General features: G+C 34.6%; 1 protein-coding gene across 2 annotated transcripts in view; it reads left to right on the top strand.

The window, feature by feature from the left end:
* Positions 1 to 928: 928 nt before the first annotated feature.
* The window catches only part of TRIQK (triple QxxK/R motif containing), a 93,454-nt gene continuing 71,564 nt past the window's right edge, over positions 929 to 22,818 (top strand). Inside the window, exons 1-3 of one of the 2 annotated variants that reach the window (XM_060127451.1) lie at positions 929 to 1,046; positions 2,031 to 2,209; positions 17,747 to 17,906. The gene's annotated coding sequence lies outside the window, so the exon portion shown is untranslated. The remainder of the gene's footprint in view (positions 1,047 to 2,030; positions 2,210 to 17,746; positions 17,907 to 22,818) is intronic. The other variant, XM_060127452.1, reaches the window with a different exon arrangement.

Here is a 22,818-nt window from a genome sequence, read left to right as displayed (position 1 = left end):
TAGAAGGACAGAAAATAAAAGTACATTTTTAGACTCAATTCCTGGCCCTGGTATCTTGGGAGATTTCAGAGAATCTTCCAGTTAGTCTGTTTATACTTGTCCAGTTCTTTTGCATGCTATTTCCTTTCTCAAGGTTTTCTTTTGTTTGTTCGTTTGTTTTGAAAGATTTGATGGGCTGTCCTAGAAAAAGTGACTTATATTTCAGCAAAAGAAAAATTATATTGGAAGTCACATGATTTTTTTTAAAGAAATTTTAGTTCAATTTATCACAGCATAAAAATAATGACTGCAGGCACTTTTTCATGTGTTGAACGACTGAATAAACGTCACTCACAGCCTCAGTTTCTTTGTTCTTAAGCTGTGGATAATAACATCTCACAATGGGTGTTTTGACGATTATATAAGATAAATCATTCAATTGTCAGATGCTTTGCAAATAATAACTAATAACAATATTTCATTCCAATTTTGTAGGTGTGAAGACTGGGTACCTGAACATATCTCCAAATCTTAGTTGTTGGTCAGATTTCAGGAATCACCTTTCCTAAACTGATTAATCTGTTAAAAGCTTGAATCTGCAAACAACATCGTTTTCAGACAGTTCATTCTTCCATCCAGGGATGCCCCCCCAGAGTGTGGATGGGGATGTGTGTATGTGTGTTACGTGAGAAAAATTCAATAATCAAAAGAACGTATTTCTGTGCTTTATATTGAAAAACAAGTCGCAGTCCTTATTTTCAGTTTCCACGGTCACTTTGTGAGACAGGTATCAAAGCCTGGGAATCGCGTCAAAAGGAAATGCACAGGTTCCGCGCATTTCCTTCCAGGACCCGCGCAGAGGCGGGAGAGAGAATGACCAATCGGAGCGCAAGTTTAGGCTACTCCCGCCCCTTTCCGTCGAGCCCCGCCTCTTTTCCGTACCGCCCTCTAGGAGTAGGGGTGTGCAGCAGGCTCGTCCCGCCCCCTCCTCTGAGTGACAGGACCGTGGACAGCAACATTTCCAGCCGGACACATAGTTTGTTGGCCCTTGCGTTGGCTGAGCTAAGGTGTGTGTGTCCCGCGAGGGCGAGGGGATTGGGGAGGCCCTGCCCGGGAAGCTCGGGGTCGGGGAGTGAAAGCAGGCGCACCTCCTTAGTGGGCCCCCAATGCGTTTAGGAGACGTTCGATCCGCCCCTGGGAGCGGCACTTGGGCGGGCTGGGCGGAGGGGGGGCTCTGGAAGAGGAGGAACCCAGAGCCCGGGAAACCCAGTAGGTACGGTAATGACTTAAGGACCCTTCCCGGAGAGCAGGGAGATCGCGGTGGGGGTGGGGATGGCGGGCGCGGGATTAGTGCGGTGGGTGGGCGTGGCCGCCGTGGTTGCTAAGGAACGCGCGGTTCCCGCCCTGCCAGCGTGTCTGGCGCTGGCTGCTGGGCCCTAGAACCGTAGCCCCACCCACATCCCAAGGCCTTCCACTAGGGTAGGGGCTGGCTCCCGTGTGCTGTCAGTTAATTCGCGTCTGTTAATTTCACTGTCCTGATCTCTGCGTCTATAGTTCCCGCTCAGGCCTCCCTCTCTCTTGTTACTCTTCTCAACATTTTTTCTCACCTCCCCTTCTAAAACGAACAAGTATCTGCAGACCAAAACATGTGCAGAGAAGGGCTTCAGGCAGCCTGAGGTGGCTTTATTGCCAGGATGGTGGAGCGGGATGGGTCTTTTCCTGGTGTTTGGTGAATCCCTGAACCCACGTGGTGTCCATGTGGATGACTAGGAAAAGGGAGATAGAAGATCTGATTTCTTTCACCTGGAATTCTTTTTAATCGGTGCTGCTGTTTGAGCTCAATGACCTTCTCAGGAAGTTGAGGCAGTTCATTATTGGACATGCCCTAATATATGATCTCCCTTTCGGACCCTATTATGGAGAAGGGTGGTACTAACCCTATAAAGCCCTCTTTTGCGTCACTGTCCCATATTTAATGATTACAGCAGAACAAACATTCCAGAGAGAAAATACAAAGGAGCTAAGAGTCTGCTTTTACTTCCTTCTGCTAGGTTTACTGTATAAATCCCCAAGAAGGAAGCTTGTACTACTTGTTACCACTGGGAAGAAGACTGGCCTAAAAGTCAGGAATGTAGCAGAGTTTGGAAATATTTGCCCTTGGGCAGTAACCCTCATAACTGTTTTCTCATCTGGAAAGTGGAGATACTTATGTGCCCTTTATTTCTAAAAAGTAAGGAGGAATAATTGGTTGTGAAAGTGTTATTAAAGTAATGATCTACACGAATGTAAACTGTTATTGATTACACTTTTAATCTATCTTTTTGTCTCTATGATCTCTGTTATTGATTCTGTATTAGTTCTTGTTAGTACCTGAAATGTCTTGCATGATATATATTTTTTTCCATTGACATCACTAGATTTTTCTCAAGTATATTCATAGCCTGAAAGAATTGGTAAAGAGTACTTTCTAATTCAACGATGAGTGACCTTTTTGGTGTCATATATCATTGTAAGAAGCCAAGGGAAGCTATTGATTCTCCCCTTAGAAAAAAACACAATTACAAGCATAAGTGGAACTTGGATAAAGAACACCTGTTTTTGATCAACTTCTTGAGGGTTAAGGAAATTACTCTCCCACCTTACCTCACTCCAAAGACTGAGTAATTTATATCCAAAACTGCTTGGCTGGGAGCAGAATTGGGTCTCTTTCCTTTCTTACACAGTGCATCTCACTGTAGCTTACCTTAGTTCATGGTCTTCAGTGAATCCTTTTTCTTTTCTTTTCTTTTCTGTTTTTAGTGTTTAACAAACATGAGCTACCAATGATCAATAAACTGGTGCTGTCTTTCAAAAACATGTAAATTGTATTTTATTCCAGATGGCCTTTGATCATCCTCTTAAAGAATATTCTTATATTTAAGCAAGTAAAAGATAAATTATTGTCAAATATTTTGGGAAAATGTAAAATTTTATTTTTGTAATTCTCTCTTCTATGAAAGTCCATTTTGGACAAAGAAAAGCTGATTACTTTTAGTGTATGCTACTAGAATTATTTAATTTAAATGAATCATCTTTTATAACATTATAATTTCCCGTGTCTAAAAAATATTGTGTTTGACTCCACTTTGGCTCTTTTCCTGTTTTCTGTATTAAAATGGAAGGCTAGAAATAGAGATATTTTGTTTGTTAATGTACCTTTATCTAGCTTTATCAGTAAAAGTGGGCATCAGTAGTAGATACTATCATTAGACAGAGAAAACAATGAAAAGGAAAAATATATAGCTTTTGTAATAAACATAAGAGTATTTAGGAGCACTGATTGTTTAGCACTTAGAATTTTATTCGAACTGTTTAATATTTATTCCTTTGTTAACTCACTTTATTTCTAGTGGAGAAAGTAGAATAAAGACAAACTGATTATAGCAAGAATTCTAATGGAATTAAAGTTTTAGGGCCTCAATAAATAATAGCTCTTCTCTCGAATTTGTAAACAGACAGGTGGAGTTGGCAAGATCTGCTTCCTTACTACAGAGCTGATTGGACATAGTGCTTTCAGTGGGAGACCAAAAATGAGTACTAGAACTTCCTTCCCCTTTTTAGCTTCACTCCCTTTCTCAGAACCTAGACTTTAGTCCAGTGAGAGAATATTTCAGTTTAAAGAACAGATGCACTTACTCAGAATTGCTGGTCTGTATGATCCAGGGCAGAGAGGGAAGAGAAAGAAGATAAACCCCTAGTGTTTACAGGTTTATAACAGGTTATCTCTACCCATTGGAATAATATGGGCCAAAGGATTTCAGCTACGGATCATGTAACTCCCCTGTTGGGAAGCTGTGAATACAGAGTGGGATCTGAGGCCAGGACTGTTAATCTAGTGCTCTGGTTTTTCATCCTGGAGTGTACCTCTGGGCCATTTGAAATATGTGGAGGTGTTATTAAATTATTATGATATCTTTAAAAGCTACTGGCTTTTAGGACCCTGACATTTAAGGATGCTGAATATTGTATAATGTAGAGGTCCACCAGCTCAGTGAAAGCTTTCCTTCCCCTACTCCAATGCCAAAATCATCTCCAGACTATTCCAGTGGAAGTTCCTCCATATAGAAACATGAAACTAGGCCAAATTTCACCCTAGTCTTTGTTCATATGTGCCATGTTTTTTCTTTCTTTTTCTTTTTTTTAACTGAAGTGTAGTTGATTTACAATATTGTATTAGTTTTAGGTTTACAGGAGTGATTCAAAATTTTTATAGATTATACTCCACTTAATGTTATTATAAAATATTAGCTATATTTCCTGTGCTGTACAATATATCCTTGTGGCATATTTATTTTATACATAGTAGTTTACACCACTTAGTCCTCTATCCCTATCATGCCCCTACCTCTTCCAATCTCCCCACTGGTAACCACTAGTTTGTTCTCTGTGAATCTGTTTCTGTTTCATTATATTCATTTGTTTGTTTTATTTTTTTGACTCCACATGTAAGTGGTAATTTACAGTATTTGTCTTTCTCTGTCTGACTTATTTCACTAAGCATAATACCCTCTAGGCCCATTCATGTTGTCACAAATGGAAAGATTTCATTCTTTTTATGGCTGAGTAATATTCCATTGTATATATACACACCACATCTTCTTTATCCATTCATCTATTGAGTATCTACCATGTTTTTGATATCAATAGATTTGACTCTAAATGTGAAGGTCTTAATAAAAACACTGCTTAGAATGTAGTTATTTTTTGGTATTCTCTCAGAATGACTAAAATTACATTAATGGAAAATAGCAATACATAGTTCATCATATTTAATATCCTTAAGACTGAATATATCCTTACTGAACATATAAGAATCATAGGCTCCTAGAGCTAAATTTTTTTCACCCCTATTATATACATTTAATTCTTTCTTATATGGTACAAGTGTTAAGTATCTTTGCAACAATATAGTGAGTAGGTATATATTTTCATCAAAAAGAAAAGATGACTTCTTAGCTTACTTTTTAGTTTTGAAATGTTAACAATAGAAAGATAAATACTCTGTACTCAGTGGTTTAACAAACTCTGTTGTGTTGAATCAGAAGGTGGAGACAGTTCTGTAAATGAGAGGATCTTTTCAATTTCATGGTTTTCAAGCCATTAAACATGGAGAATGAAGCAGGAATAAAGTAGCTTAGTTCTTCTATAGTAGTATTATGTAGGACAAAGTGCAAAAACAGCAGACCAATTAGATTGAACAACTTAAAATTTTGGGGAAGATGAAGGGAAGATAGTTTAATACAAAAAGCATTTTTTACATACTTTGAATTTTAAAATATTCAAATATTGCAAGATATAGAATAAGAAATTATATGGATACCTGTGACAAAATCCTAATTGTAGATTACAGTTTATAACCTACACCAGCTAGAAAGTGCACTGGACTGAAAGTTTTAGACTTGGCTCCAGCAATAGATATATCATTTGTTGGGTTTTATAATGTCTCCAGGCATCAAGTTCCTTATCTGTGAATAGAAAGAGTTGAAGATTTATTGTTTTCTACCAGTTTTTTCTGAAGAATATGCTTGAGTATCATGAAAATTCTCATTATTCACAGCGATTCACTTATAGCAGTTTATAGCACTGAAACTTTCTGGGCAGGAGTGTATTAGATATTTTTTAAGTATAATTTTAAAAAGAATATCCCAGTTCCTGATTTCATTTTGTCTGTTCATAGAGTTCTATTCTCTGTCTCTTCTCCTTCCCTCAACATCCCCCTCACCCTCCACACATGCACACACTTGGAAAACACTGGGCTATGTAGAAATGATCTATACAGGCTCTTTCAATGCCAGGAATTTCTGGATAAATTCAGCATTTGAAATGAATAAAGTGGAACAAAAAATTCCCACAAAACCAGGGAAAAGGAAATTGGGAGAATACTCATAGGCATACCTGTGAAAATCTGAGAAGAATTTTAAGCTAAGGAAGAATATTTGAAGGAATTTTTTGATATCTAACACATGCAAGAATGCATAGCCTCTATGGATAGGAGAACTTCATATAGAAAGAGCAACAATTAAGTGACACTAGGAAGAGAATAAGATAAAACAAAAAGAGGACAAAAAAACTGAAAAATGTGAGAACTGTATTAGTTTTATATTCATGCTGTATAATTTCTGTATTTCAAAGTCTGATATAGGTTTTACTGGGCTGAAATCAAGGTATTGGCAGGGATGCATTCCTTTCTGGGGGCTCTGGGAGAGACTGTTTCCTTGCCTTTTCCAGCTTCTGGAGGCTACCCACATTCTTTGGTTTATGGCTCCCGTCCTCCATCTTCAAAGCCAGCAACATTGCATCTCTCTGACTATTCTTTTGTAGTCAAATACATTATGACCACAACTAGGAAAACTTAACAACATTTAAAGACTCAGCTGGATAATCCAGGAGGTTCTTCATTTAATCACATGTGCAAAGTTCCTTTTGCAATGTAAGGTAACATATTCACAAGTTCTAAGAATTAGGACTTGGACATCTTTGAGGAGGGACATTTCTGCCTATCACAATAACATATTAAAAGTTCATATTTGAGGCAGTAAAGAGCAGAACTGATGTTACGGTAGAAAATCTAATGTGTGGAGAATAGACTTGAAACAATGTCCTAGCTGAAATACTGAATGCATGAAAAGAGAGAAAGATGAAGTCCATTATATGAACATTTGGAATTTCTGAAGGAGAGACTAGAAAATAGCTAATTGTTCCTAAACAAGAGAACAGAACATTTGAAAAAAAGTAACAAACAAAGAGATAACAGGAAATAAAAGTTTTATTAACTAAAAAATGACCAATGTATGCAGAAAGGATATTTCTTATATGAGATGTAACAACTCAGAGACACAATATCAAAATTTTTTTCAAATTATAATGATAAAGGGAAAAAATTTTTCATATGTATAGAAAGAGAGAGAAAAAATTGCGTATTATTATCAGGAAACAAAAATTAAGCTGGTCTCAGACTTCTTTTCTGTAGTATTAAATACTAGATGACAACAGAGCAACATTTTTAGAGTTTAAAACAAAATTCCATGCAATCTGTCTTGTTCACACACAGCGACAGAAAACCACTCTTAAGTATATAAAGAACTCTAAACTACATACTTTTTGCTTTGGGGGGAAAAAGGACAATAATTTATAAGAAGCTGATACAATATAAATACAAAAGTGATGGTATATTAAAAAACAAACAAAACTGATGATATATCTCAGAGCCCTAGAATATAGAGGTGGCTTTAATAATTACGTTAAGTCTAGTTAAAAATTCAAATGTAACAAAAAAAACTGCATGAGAAGATATATAATGTAAAAATTAATTCAGCAACAGCAACGTAAATTTAAATAAAACATTGTGATTTTTTGATTTATTTATGCCAGAAATGAAACCTGGTAATTCAAGAGTATGAATAGATTAAAAAATAAACCATAGCTCAGCAAACTATGACCTGGAACCCACCCACATCTGGCTTGTTTTTGTAGGACCCATGAACCAAGAATAGTTTTTATGTTTTTAAATGGTTGAAAAGAATCAAAACAATGATATTTTGCAATGTGAAAATTATATGAAATTCCAACTTTATTGTTTATAATTAAAGTTTTATTGGAACACAGCTACACTCATTTGTTTACATATTGTCTATAGCTGCTTTTGTGTTAAAACAGCAGTGTTGAGTAATTGCAACAGAGATGTAAATGTGGTGCTCTCCTAGCTTTGCATTGCTTCTCAGAGCACTACAAATCACAGTGACAAAATTGAGTTATAACTTAATTTTGTCTCTTGACCTGCAGAGCCTAAAATATTTATGATCTGGCCCTTTACAGAAAAACTTTGCAACTCCTAACCTAAACTATATATATGGACTTTAGTGTATAAGACTGAAACTTTCTTTTCAATTCACGGTACCCAGATTTACTCAGTTATTGCCCTTCAATGTTCTACTTACCCTAGCAACTTTTTGGTCTTATATGGACTTGGGTTAAAACCAAGAATCTATTATTCTTTATATTTAATAATCCAAATTTTCTCTTTTTCACCTCTGTGCTTTAGAAACAAAATTCATGTAAAGATTTTAGAATATCACTTCCAAAGACAAAAATCAGTTAATACTGCAATACTGTAAGAAGAAAAAATGAATACTTTACTGTTGTATGCCAAAATTCTATGTGCTTATAGAGATAGATAAGCATGTACTACATTTAATAAGTAGGTTGTATGTCAATCATTTAATAATCAAATATTTGTTTGGCAAGTATAGGTGAATTATTTCAGAAGAAGTGACATTGAAACAAGGTTTTGAAGGATATTTGTTAATTTAAGGTAGTTAAGGCTGGGGCTAAGGTAACATGGAGAATAAGATTTGTAAAGCCACTAAGCTGTCAGTAGGGTCATGTGATTGGGAAATGTAAGAAATTCAGTAGCTGGAACAGAATTTGGAAAAAAAAAGTGGCTGGAGTTGAGGCAATAAGACCTGCTAGCCCAGGCCAAGAAGGCTATTATATGTCATGCAAAGCAATTCTCATCTTGTGGGCAATGAGGATCCATTTCAGATTTTTGAACTGTAGAGCAACATGATCAGATTAGTATTTAGAATAATTGTTCTTAAATTTTTCAAGTACAGCACTCCCTAAAATTCTTTAATGTTATGACTTATAACTTCATGAAGCAAAAGTTGCCTTGGGATATACCCATTTATGTTATATTTATAACAGTTTTTCCTCTGAGGGGGATATATAAACAATCCCCCAATTTCTTTTCTCCATTTTACAGATGTAAAGTCTATATCTCAGATAAATGATCTGAACACACTCTTCCTTGTAGAGGAAAGTGAGTGTGCTCTGTGATTAGACAGATTTGATTTTAAATCTCTACCCTTACCTTGTTAACTGCATGCTTGGAAAAGTCACCTAATCATTAGAAAACCTAGTTTTCCCAGTTGGGGTTAATTGTACTTATCCCACAGGAATATTATGAGAATTTCTGATAATGCATGCACCATGCTTAACACAGTAAATGGAAACTGCTGATATTATTATTATTACTAATATTAATCATCATCATTATAAGGCTTCAACACCCATTATTCACATTTTCAAAACACAAAAGTTTTGAAAAATTATTTTTTTTCTAAGTTTTCACAAACTAATTGGAGGCAAACCATCTTTGAAATGACAAGGTACTACTTATATAGTATTTATTTTTCTAGTCAGTGTCAATATTGATAAGATTTTGCTGTGAAGTATTGATGTGCTGCCCCTATACTCCTCTAAGAGTGTCATGTAATTATGGTAGATATGGGACATATTACCTTTCTATAGTCTCCAAAACACATCTCACCCATTTTATTTTATTTTTATTTTATTATTTATTTATTTATTAGAATTTTTTTAAAAAAATTTTTAAAAATTAAAAAAATATTTAAAGTCTTTTAAAAAGACTTTAAAAAATCTGGACCATCCTTAAAGTCTTTATTGAATTTGTTATATTGCTTCTGTTTTACGTTTTGGTTTTTTGGCTGCGAGGCATGTGGGATCTTAGCTCCCTGACCAGGGATCGAACCCGCACCCCCTGCATTGGAAGGCAAAGTCTTAACCAGTGGATCACCAGGGAAGTCCCTCAAACATTTTAGATAAGGACTACAGATCTATATTATTGTGATTCTTTTATTTTAATAACAGCTTCATCGAGATATGATTCACAATCATAAAATTTATCATTTTAAAGTGTACAATTCAGTGAGTTTTAGCATATTCACAGAGTTGTGCAATCACTACTATCTAATTTTAGAATATTTTCATCACCTCAGAAAGTACTCACTATCAGTCACTCCCCATCTGTTCTGCTCTCGCCCTCACCGTTAATCAAACTTTTTCTGTCTCTATAGATTTTCTCATTCTGAACATTTAATATAAAGAGAACAATAGGAATGATGCATTAATTGGACTTTTGTGAATGGCTTCTTTCACTTAGCATAATGTTTTCGAAGTTCATCCGTGTTGTACCATGTATCAATATTTCATTACTTTTTATGTTGAAATAATATTCAATCATATGGTTATACCATATTTTGTTTATCTATTTATCATGGATTGTTTTCACTTTCTGGCTATAAGGATAATGCTGCTATTTACATTTGTGTACACATTTTAATGGGAACATACATTTTCATTTCTCTCACATATATACCTGGGAGTGGAATTACTGGGTCACATGGCCATTCTGTTTAGTTTTTTGAGGAACAACCAAACTGTTTTCCAAAATGGCTGCACCATTTTGCTTTCCCACAAACAATGTATGAAGGTTCTAGTTTCTCCACATCCACAGCAACACTTCTTATTATCTGTCTTTTGGTATAGCCATCCTAGTGGGTATGATTTGAATTGTGATTTTGATTTGAATTTCCCTAATAACTGATGATACTGGGTATCTTTTCATGTGCTTATTGGCAATTTGTATTTATTCTTTGAGGAAATATCTATTCCAATCCCTTGCACATTTTAAAATTGTTATTTGTGTTTTTACTGTTGTAAGCATTCTTCATATATTGTCTGTATATGGCCCTTATCAGTTATACAATTTGCAAATATTTTCTCCCATTCTGTGGGTTGTCTTTTCATTTTCTTGATCATGTCTTTTGGAATACAAAAGTTGTTTTATTCTGATGAAGTCTGATTTACCTATCTTTTATTTTGTTGCTTGTGCTTTTCATGTTGTTTCTAAGAAACTATTGCCTAACACAAGGTCATGAAGTTTTACTTCTGTGTTTTCTTCCAAGCATTTTATAATTTCAGCCTTTACATTTAGGTCTATGACTTGGTTTGACTTAATTTTTGTGTATGGTATGAAGTAGGAGTTCAACTTTATTCTTTTGCAGCATCATTTTTTTTTAAAGACTGTGCTTTCATATTGTGACTCTTGACCTGAATTATCATCATTATATTCAAATAGTCTAAAAATTGCAAGCTATTTTTTAATTGAAATACAGTACGTATGTATGTACAGTATGTATTGAATACATACAGTACAGTATGTATTGAAATACATTATGAAATGATCACCACAATAAGTCTAGTAACCATCTGTCCCCATACAAAAATATTATTGACTGTATTCCTTATGCTGTAACTTATTTATTGTATAACTGGAGTTTGTATCTCTTAATTCTCTTCACCTATTTCACCCACCTCCCCACCTCTCTCCCTTCTAGTAACCACCCATTTGTTCTTTGCATCTATGAGTCTCTTTTCATTTTGTTTTGTTTGTTTGTTTGTTTTCTTAGATTCTACATGTAAGTGAGATCATGCAGTATTGGTCTTTTTCTTCACCTGATTTATTTAACTCAACATAATACCCTCTTGATTCTTTTGCATATAGCTATCCAGTTTCCCCAACACCATTTATTGAAGAGGCTGTCTTTTCCCCATTACGTATTCTTGCCTCTTTTACCTCTTTTGTCATAGATTTATTGATCGTATAAGTGTGCATTTCTTTCTGGACTCTGTTCTATTCCATTGATCTGTGTGTCTTTTTTTGTGCCAGTATCATACTGTTTTGATTACTGTAGTTTGTAGTGTAGTTTGAAATCAGGGAGGGTGATTACCTCCAGGTTTGTTCTTCTTTCTCAATATTGCTTTGACTATTCTGGGTCTTTTTGTTTTTCCATACAAATTTTAGAATTGCTTGTTCTAGTTTGGTAAAGAATCCTTTGGGGTTTGGTAGGAATTACATTGACTCTGTTGATTGCCTTGAGTAGTATGGTCATTTCAACAATATTAATTATTTCAATCCATGAGCACAGTATATTTTTCAATTGTTTGTGTGGCTTCAATTTCTTTCATCAATGTCTTATAGTTTTCTGAGTACAGGACTTTTACCACCTTGGTTAGATTTATTTCTAGGTATTTTATCCTTTTAAATGCAATTATAAATGGGATTGTTTTCTTAATTTCTCTTTTTGATAGTTCATTGGTAGTGTATAGCTATGCAACAGTTTTTGTATATTAACTTTATTGAATTCATTGGTGAGTTCTAGTAGTTTTGCGGTGGTGTCTTTAGGATTTTCTATGTATTTATATATGTATATAAATTATATAGTATATACATATTTTATATATATGTATTTTTTTTTATATATATATTCATGTCATCTGTAAACAGGGACAGTTTTACTTCCTCCTTTCCAATTTGAATTTCTTTTATTTCTTTTTCTTTTCTCATTGCTGTGGCTATGACTTCTGATACTAGGTTGAGTAAGAGTGGCAAGAGTGGGCATCTTTATCTTGTTCCTGGTCTCAGAGTAAATGATTTCATCTTTTCACCATTGAGTATAATGTTGGCTATAGGTTTGTTATACATGGCCTTTATTATGTTGAGGTGCATTCCCTCTATACCCATTTTTGTCGAGAGTTTTTATCACAAACAGATGTTGAATTTTGTCAAAAGCTTTTTCTACATCTATTGAGATGATCATTTTTTTTTTTAATTTGATAATGTAATGTATCACATTGATTGATTTGTGAGTATTGAATCATCTTGTGTCACTGCGATAAATCCCACTCGATCATGGTGTATGATTCTTTTAATGTATTGTTTGATTTGTTAATTTTTTTTGAGGATTTTTGCATATATGTTTATCAGTGGTGTCAGCCTGTAATTTTCTTTTTTGTGGTCCCTTTTTCTGGTTTTGGTATTCAGGGTGATGTTAGCCATGTAAGATGAGTTTGGAAGTGTTCCTTCCTCTTCAATTTTCCAAATAGTTTGAGAAGGATCAATGTTAACTCTTTAAATATTTGGTAGAATTCATCTATGAAGCCATCTGGGCCTGGACTTTGTTAAGAATACTTTTTTTATTACTGATTGAATTTATTAATTAATGATTGAGTAAATTAATATTAATTTATTTATTAATGACTGAATTTCATTACTTGTAATTGGGGTCTTCATATTCGGTTGGCCAAAAAGTTCATTCAGGTTTTTCCATTACATCTTGCAGAAAAAGATGTATGTTTTCCCATACGTCTTACAGAAAAACCCAAACGAACTTTTTGGCCAACACAATATTTTCTAAATTCTTCCTGATCAAGTCTTGGGAGATTGTACATTTCTAGAAATTTATTCATTTCTTCTAGGTTGGCACATAATTGGTTGTAGTAATCTCTTATGAGCCTTTGTATTTCTGTGGTGTCAGTTGTAACATCTCCTTTTTCATTTTTCATTTTGTTTATTTGGGCCCTCTCTGTTTTCCTTGATGAGTCTGTCTAATGGTTCATCCATTTCGTTGATCTTTTCAAAAAACCAACCCTTAGTTTTATTGAACTTTTCTCTCTCTCCCTCTTTTTTTTTTGTTAAGTCTCTGTTTTATTTATGTCTGCTCTGATCTTTGTTATTTCTTTCCTTCTACTAACTTTGGATTTTCTTAGTTCTTTATTTTCTATCACTTTAGGTGCAAGACCAGATTGTTTCTTTCAGATTTTTTTGTTTCCTGAGGTAGGCTTGTATCACTGTCAACTTCCATCTTAGAACTACTTTTTCTGCATCCCACAGATTTTGGATTGCTGTGTTTCCATTTGTTTGTTTTCAAGTATTTTTTTACTTCATTTGATTTCCTCTATTACTGATTGGTTTTTTAAGTAGCATATTGTTTAGCTTCCACCATGCTTGTGTTTTCTGTAGTATTTTTTTCTTGTAATTGATTTCTAGTCTCATAGCGTTTTGATGGAAAAAGATGCTTGATATGATTTTAGTCTTCTTAAATTTATGAAGACTTATTTTGTGGCCTAGGATGTGAACTATTATGGAGAATGACCCATGTGCACTTGAAAAAAAATGTGTATTCTACTGTTTGGGGATGGAATATTTTATATGTATCTATTAATTTCATCTGCTCTAATGTGTCATTTAAGACCAGTGTTTTTTTTACTGATTTTCTGTCTGAATGATCTGTCCTTTAATATAAGTGAGGTGTTAAAGTCTTCTACTACTGTATTACTGTAAGTTTCACCCTTCATAGTGGTTAATACTTGCTTTATTTATTTAGGTGCTCCCATATTGGGTGCATTTATATTTACAATTGTTATATCTTCCTGTTGGGTTGATCCCATTATCATTATGTCATATCATACTTTGTTTCTTATTACAGTTTTTGTTTTAAAATCAATTTGTCTATCAGTGCTACCTCAGTCTTTTTTGTTTCAATTTTCATAGAGTACTTTTTTTTCATTTCCTTACTTTCAGTCTCTGTGTGTCTTTAGAACTGTAATGACTCTTGTAGAAAGCATATGTATGAATCTTAATTTTTTAATCCATTCAGCTACTCTATGTCTTTTGATTGGAGCATTAAGTCCATTTAAATTTAAAGTAATTCTTGATATGCATGTACTTATTGTCATTTTGTTAATTGTTTTGGGGTTGTTTCTGTAGTTTGTTTTTTTTTTTCTCCTTTCTCCTTTTGCTTCTCTGTTGATTTGATGGCTATCTTAGTGTTATGTTTAGATTCCTTTCTCTTTTTTTGTGTCGGTATCTATTTTAGGTTTTTGATTTGTGGTTACCCTGTGGTTCATATATAACAACCTATATACATATATATACACATATGTATTGTGTATGTATGTGTGTGATTATTTTAAGTTGATGATCTCTTAAGTTTGAAGGCATTCTAACCGCCTTGTATTTTTATTCCCCCACCACTATGTTTAATGTTTTTGATATTATATTTTTGTTTTTGTGTCCCTTAACTATTTATTGTGGATATAGATGATTTTACTACTTTTGTCTTTTAATCTTCCTACTTTATAAGTGGTTGACTTACTGTATGTTTGCCTTTATCAGTGAGATTTTTTTTCCTTTCATAAGTTTCATATTTCTGGTTGTGGCCTTTTCTTTTCTGATTAAAGGAGTCCCTTTAATATATCTTTTAGAACTGGTTTGGTGGTGCTGAAGTCTTTTAGCTTTTGCTTGTCTGTAAAACTTTTGATCTCTCTATGAAATCTGAATGAAAGCCATGCCAGGTAGAGTATTTTTAGTTGTAGGTTTTTCCCTTTCATCATTTAAAATATATTGTGCCACTACCTTCTTGCCTTCAGAGTTTCTGCTAAAAGTCAGCTGATAGCCTTATGGGAGTTCCCTTATACATAACTTGCTGCTTTTAATAACGTTATGGGAGTTCCCTTATATATAACTTGTTGCTTTTAACTTGCTGCTTTTAATATCCTTTGTTATCATTAATTTTTGCTATTTTATTTATAAAGTGTCTTGGCATGAACCTTCTTGTGTTCATCTTGTTTTGGAATCTCTGTGCTTCCTGGACTTGGATGTCTGCTTCCTTCCCCAAGTTAGGGACTTTTCAGCTATTATTTCTTTAAATAAATTATCTGCTCTTTCTTCTCTTTATTCTGTGACTCCTATAATGTGAATGTCAGTTTGCTTGATGTTGTCCAAGAGATCTGTTAGACTATCCTAATTTTTTAATTTTTTTTTTTCTGTTCAGCTTGGGTAATTTCCAGTAGTCTATCTTCCAGATTGCTGATCTGTTCCTCTGTATCTAATCTACTATTGATTTCTTCTAGTAAATTTTTTTTATTGCAGTTATTGTAATCTTTGCTCTGTTTCTTCTTTATATTTTCTAGCTCTTTGTTGAACTTCTCATTGTGTTCATCCATTCTCCTCCTGCATTTGGTGAGCATCTTTATAATCATTACCTTGAACTCTTTATTGGGTAGATTACTTATCTCCCCTTTGTTTAGGTCTTTTTCTGAGATTCAACTTGTTCCTTCATTTGGGACATATTTCTCTGTTGCCTCATTTTTCCCAGTTCTCTGTGTTTATTTCTACATGTTAGATCAGTCAATTATGTTTCTTCATCTCGGAGAAGTGGCCTTATGTAAGAGATATCCTATGTAGCCCAGCAGCATGTTTCCCTCTGGTCACCAGAACTATATGTCTTAGGGGTGTCCCATACATGGGCTGCATGTGCCCTCTGTTGTGGCAGGGCTGACTACCATGGTCATGCTGGTAGGTGAGGCTGGCCCCAACCCGGTTGGCCGCGAAGCCACATGTTGTGTGGTAGCTGCAGGCCTGCTAGGGGATGGAATGAGCTCCCCATGCAGTTGGTTGTACAGCCTGGGGGCAATAGGACTGCTGCTCGCCTGCTGATGTGTGGGGCTGAGTACTAGCATGGCTGTTTGCCTGGTCCAGGTGGGCACTGAGCTGGCACTGGCCTGCTAGAGAGCATGGCCAAGTCTCTGGGCGGCTGTCCACACAGTCCAGGGAGGCATGGGTCTGTTGCTATCCCACTGATGGCTTGAGGGAGGATTTCAAAATGGGGATTGACAATGCTGGTGGTATTGCTGTAGAATGAGCTCCCAGAAATGGTTGTTGCCAGCTTCTCCATCCCCATGGGGAGTCCCAGTTACCTCCTGCCTCTCTGGGAGGCTCTCCAAGATCAGCAAGTGGGTTTGACCCAGGTTCCTCTCAGACTACTGCTTCTGTGCTGGGATTCAGAACATGTGAAGTTTTGTACATGCCCTTTGAGAGCAGAGAGTTTGTTTCCTATAGCTGTCTGGCTCTCCCAAACATAAGACTTGCTGGTTTTCAAAGCCAGACGTTTGAGGATTTGTCTTCCTGGTGCAGGACCCCTAGGCTAGGGAGCTTAGTGTGGGGCTCAGGCCTCTTATTCCTTGGGGAGGAACTCTAAGATTTTGATATTTTTTCATTTGTCGTTTGACAACCTGAGGAAGTGTGCTGACTATACCACATCTCTGCCTCTCCTATTCATCTTCTTGTGGTCCCTTCTTTATATGTTTAGTTGTGAAAAATCCTATATGCTAGTCTTCATGTTGTTCTCATGGAGAATTGCTCTGTAAGTAGTTGTAATTTTGGTGTGTCCGTTGAACTCCAGGTGAGTTCATGGTCTTCCTACTCCACCACCTTGGCCACCTCTGCAAGCTATTTTTAATGATATAATTACAATTAGTAAAACTTGTATTCTCAAATACTTTGAGTTAAATTTTATGTTGATTATTATTGTTAGACAGCAGTTTGGAACCACTTAAATTTGATACTCTTATCTATGTGAGAGCAATTGTGGCATAAAGCTAGAGATAAGTTCAGTGCCTGGCACGTAATAAGTATTTAATAAATATTCATTGAACAAAAATGAATAAACCATACATTATTTGAATGTTTTCCTTGTTGCTTTTTAATTGGCATTTGGTTTAGAAAGTAACATGTACTTAACAATTATGGTTGAATAAATATATTTATAGGTCAACTCTACAAATTGCAATAAAAGAAAATAAATTAAAATTAGTCTCTACATTCATATTTAAGTCTAAAATATAGTGGAAACATCTCTTAGTACTTTTCAGATAATCACTATACAATGAACCATTCTTCAAGTGTGATCTGCAGAAATAGTGTTACTGTTTATTACAGTGGAAGGGGGTCTTTACTTAAATAAATTTAGGACACATTGGGTCAAGTAAATTTAAATAGGCTTTTCTATTATAGGACTTCTCAGAGCTTTTTTATGAAAGTGTACCTTGTGTAAAGGGGGAATAGTATGCAATGTTTTTCAAGTATACATGGCCATAGAAACTTAATTTGAATGAACATATAACAGAGTTAGCAAACCACAAACCACAACTTGGAAAATGCTACCACAGTGATTTTATTTTGTGGACGTTAAGGAACTGGAGATCATCCATTTAATATTTCCATAAACTCTGTTTTGGATTCCAGTAAGAAAAAGCAACCAAGAGTATTATTATTGGTATCTGGAGTTGAATTTTCCAGGAATGCAAGCGCAGCTTCCTCAGTAAAGATCTTGCCTTTGGAAACATCTTACTCCTTGACATCTCTCCAGAGTTAAGACTTGGCAGCCTCAAGGACACAGCACAAGGTGTGTTTATTTGATTTAACATTTGGCAAAAGGTGTTTTGACTTGTGGTTTGTTTTCTTTCACTTTGTTTTTCTTGTTTTGATTTGTTTGTTTTTGGCAATGAACTTGAGTTTGGAATTAGTTCTTTTTTATGGGAGGCAGGATTACAATGGGGAAATGTTTTTACTTGGATTTATTTTATGATTTTGGGTAAATCCAAGAAAATGAAGCAAGATCCATAAAACTATAAAATTTTATCTGATTAATTTGTTAAATCATTTAGTATTAATTGTCTATGAGAATTTGTTGCCACATTAAATATTTGATCTCTCTTGATGTTTGATACACTATGATACTTTGATACATAACTATATGTTGATAATTATATATTGGTTAAAATCAATGTCCCTGCATAGTAAGTAATGAACAAATTAAGATCATCATAAAATATCTATTATTCAACATTATTTTAAATCTTTCTTGATTAATTGGTATATCTATGTCTCACATGTTTTGTGGAGAGAGGAAATATGTTATAAAATGGAAGAAAATGGGCCCCCATTATATCTGTGACCCTATCTTCTACTCTCTTCTTCCACCCCTCATTCTAATTAGAACTCTTCAATGGCTCCCCATTTCACTCAAGACAAAAGCTAAAGCTTTGAAACTGGCCTGTATGTCTCTGCAAGACCTGGCTCCTTGTCACCTCTCTAATCTCATCCCTAACTACTCACTTGCTTAGCCATACTGTCTCCCTTGTTGTTATTTGAACATGACAGGCGTGTTCCCATCTCAGGGTTTTTCCATTATTTTCTCTACTGAATTGCTTTCTCCCTGATATCTGCATGACCAATTTATTTACTTTCTTTTAGGTTGTTATTAAAAGGTCACTTTCTAAATGAGGTCTTACGTGGTCACCATTCCAAAATATCCCTGCTCTGTGTTTTCTACTTAGCATTTATCTTATCTAATAAACTATGTATTTTATACTTATTTGTCTTGCTTACTGTCATTATCATTTGCAAGAATATTAGTTATTCCTATGAGGGCAAGGGATTTTGTTTGCTCTGATTTTATTCTAGCTACCAGAGTAGTCCCTGGCCTTTGATGAGTGAATGAATGAATGCTTAATTTAGCAAATATTTTTTAAGGACTTACCATGAGCAGTGCTAGTTGGTGAGGATAAGGAATGAAATACACAGTTCCTGCCCTCAGAAGTACACTTTGAAGGAGGTAGAAATTGCAGCAGTATGAACAGAACATTATCATTACTTGGGGAAGCAACATTTAATCAGACTGTGTTGGGCTCATGAAAGTCTTCCTGAAAAATGTAACCCTTTGAATCACTCAAATAGCCTAGGTTATGCTGTAGGAACAAAGAAGCCCAAAGCTCAGTATCTTTCTTTTTTAAATTTTTATTTTATATTGGAGCATAGTTGATTAATAATGTTGTGTTACTTTCAGGTGTACAGCAAAGTGCTTCAGTTATACATGTACATGTATCTATTCTTTTTCAAATTATTTTCCCATTTAGGTTATTACAGAATACTGAGCAGAGTTCCCTTCCACTATACAGTAGGTCCTTGTTGGTTATCTATTTTTAATATAGCAGTGTACAAGTCAATCCCATTCTCCCAATCTTAGCACAACAAATATTTATTTCTCACCCAGACTACATGTCCAAATTGGATTGGTAGGGACTCACAGTGACCAAAGACATTGAAGACTTCATCTGAATGTATTTCCATGATCACTGCAGAGGTGAGAAGAAAGAGTGGCTAGTTATGCACTGGCATATAGAGTTTCACTGGTCAAAGCAAATTGCTTTATTTCAAATGGGGGACTGTGAAGTACAATACTGGCCTCTACGCAAAGGGAAAGGAAAATTGGAAGATATGTGAACAGAATTAATGACTACCATGCCTTTCTACTGTTTTAAAGGAGTATAGGAAAATTGGAAGATATGTGAACAGAATTAATGACTACCATCTTTTCTACTGTTTTAAAGTAGTATAAGATACCCACGTAAAGAAGTATTTGAAAGCATTTTCAGAGAAAGGAAGGGCATGGGCAAACCCAGTAAGCTGTTACATATTATGATCATTTCAGAAAACTACACATAGTTAAAAGTAGTTGGGGTATAGTGCATGCGTGGGATAAAGACAGATAAAGAGATTAGTGGGAAAACAGGGGTTAGATTATAGCACACTATGGAATTAGAGCTCTATCCTAAAGGACTTAGGGAGCATTGAATGATATAATATACCTCAGAGGAATTTCTTGATTAAATTTAATTTGTGAGAGATTATTCCTGTTTTTGTTTGTTTTTTTTTGTTTTTATTGAAGTATAGTTAATTTACAATGTTGTGTTAGTTTCAGGTGTACAGCAAAGTGATTTTATATATATATGTATATATACATATATATGTGTGTGTGTGTATATATATATATATATACTTTTTCAGATTTTTTCCATTAAAGATTATAACAAGATATTAATATAGTTCCCTGTGCTATATAGTAGGTCCTTGTTGTTTATTTTATATATAGTAGTATATATATGTAGTAGTATAGTATATGTTAATCCCATATTTGTATCATTTTTATTAGATTCCACATGTAAGTGATATCCTATGATATTTGTCTTTCTCTGTCTGACTTGCTTCACTTAGTATGGTAATCTCTAGGTCCATCCATGTTGCTACAAATGACATTATTTCATTCTTTTTATGGCTAAGTATTATTCCATTGTATATGTATACTACATCTTCTTTATTCATGTGTCGATGGACATTTAGGTTGCTTCCGTGTCTTGGCTATTGTAAATAGTGCTGCTATGAACATTGGGGTGCAGGTATCTTTTTGAATTAGAGTTTTCATGTGAGATATTATTCTGGAATCAGTGTGGGGGATGGCTTTGAGGGGAGGAAAAACTGGAGACAGTAAGACCAATTATGATACTAATGCAGTAATGCTGGTGAGACCCTGGATAAAGACAATGACAGAGGAAAGAAAAGGAGGGGAACAAAAGGTAAAAAGGCAGGAAAGTGTTTATGGGGTGGACTCCAGGACACAGAGGAAGTAAGATACTTCTTACACTGGCAGTGTTTGTGCCTGAGCATGTGTATGTGGATTTTTGTTTAGTGTGTGTGTAAATGTGTATGTTGCTGTGTGTGAGAGAGTGAGAGTAAGCTTGCAAAGTCAGTTGGCATTACCTAAAGATCTATGTTTTCTTTGTGATTTGGTAAACAAGCTCATGTGCCCAGATTGAAACGAAGATGGGTTTCAGGAGAGCCCTGCAAGCTGGAATGGCTACTGAGTCAAATGGGAGATGGGATCACCTTGGGGCTGAGAAGTTGCTGGGTAGTGTTTTGTACTTGTAAAATATCAGATTACACATTTTACAGCAAAAATTGCTTTGGGAAGTTCAGTTGCGTTTTTCTTTAAATTGTTTAGCGTTCAGCAATAATTTGAAAATAAACATTTTAAATGAATTTGTGTATGCTATTTCCATTAGAGGGGCCCATGATATATAACCTATCCCCTGCTCCCAAATTTTGGTTAATGTGATAATGAAGACCCAATCATTTTATAATAGAGGAAAATTTTCTAAAATTAGTGAGGTAGTTATCCAATGCTTTTATAAAATCATTTTTGATGATAGACTGAAATAAAATACTATAATGTTATAGTGAAGTTTAATTTTCAAAAAGAAAATAGAGAAGTGATTGGAATACTTATTATATTTTTCTTAAAGTTTTTTGGAAGACATTGGAATGTACTATAATTTAAAGATATTCTGAAATTGCATTTCTTGTTTGCCATTGTATGTTAGACCCATGGTCATTTTAAATATTTGGGATGCTAAATTTATTACTGCAAATTCAAGTCTGGTCATTGAAAGAACCAGTTTTATCTAATGTCAGACTACTGCTCTAGTAGAAAGAACCATACCGACCTGCCCAATGCACGTGGTGGATATATGAGAGAAATTGTGACATATCGACTTAGAAATAACATCAAGAGTTTACAACTCCTGAACTCCTGATAAGAGAATATCAAAGAAGTCATGGAAGTGTTGAACTGAGAAGATTCTTTTCTTAGAATGGAGAATAATTGGAGATTTCTGACAAAGATAAGAGATTCAGTTGTTAGTTTAAAAAATGGGGACTAGTGTTTAAGATTTTTGTTGTTGTTCAGAAGCCTTCCACTTTAGAAAGTATTTTTGCATACTGATTATGTACATATACTGTAAACATATAAGTAATAATCTATTTATTCAAAGTTTTCAACACACTAACAAGAAGACAGCATATGTAATTTGGCATTTTAAAAGTTATCCAAAGATACTTTTGCTGAAACCACTTAGCTGATTATAGAAGAGAGTTAGGAGACCAAATAATAGCAGAAAGGGTACAGTTTATATGTAATTAAGTTACACATAAGGTACATATTATGAGACCATTCTTTTCTTTTTGTATCTCATTGACTTTTTAAATGAATGTGAGCTCATCAAGTTCAGGTTATTATTTTTTTGTCTAAAAAAACCTATTTGGACTGTATGGTGCCTCAACAATGAGTAACTGATTAAGCCAGAATGATGTAATAATACTAACAACATTTATTGAGCACTTACTATGTGAGAAGCACCATGTCAAGTACTTTAAATGAACTAGCTATTTAATTTAATGCTTACAGCAGCCACATGGGATAGGAATTCTTACTGTACTGATTTTAAAAAATGATAAATGAGCTTAACTTCATAAACAACTAAAAAGTAGCAGAACCAGAAAGGAAACGAGTTAAAGCAGGGAAGAGTTAACCCATACTTTATCAGGCTCATATTCTTATAAAAGATAGAGAACTTATAGTAATATTTTAAAACTCAAAGCATTTTTAAATTAAGTTTATAATAATTAAGCATAAAATGTGG

Source organism: Lagenorhynchus albirostris, chromosome 17, assembly GCF_949774975.1.
Source record: "Lagenorhynchus albirostris chromosome 17, mLagAlb1.1, whole genome shotgun sequence".
NCBI lineage: Eukaryota > Metazoa > Chordata > Mammalia > Artiodactyla > Delphinidae > Lagenorhynchus > Lagenorhynchus albirostris.
This window is presented reverse-complemented; position numbering and strand designations above follow the sequence as displayed.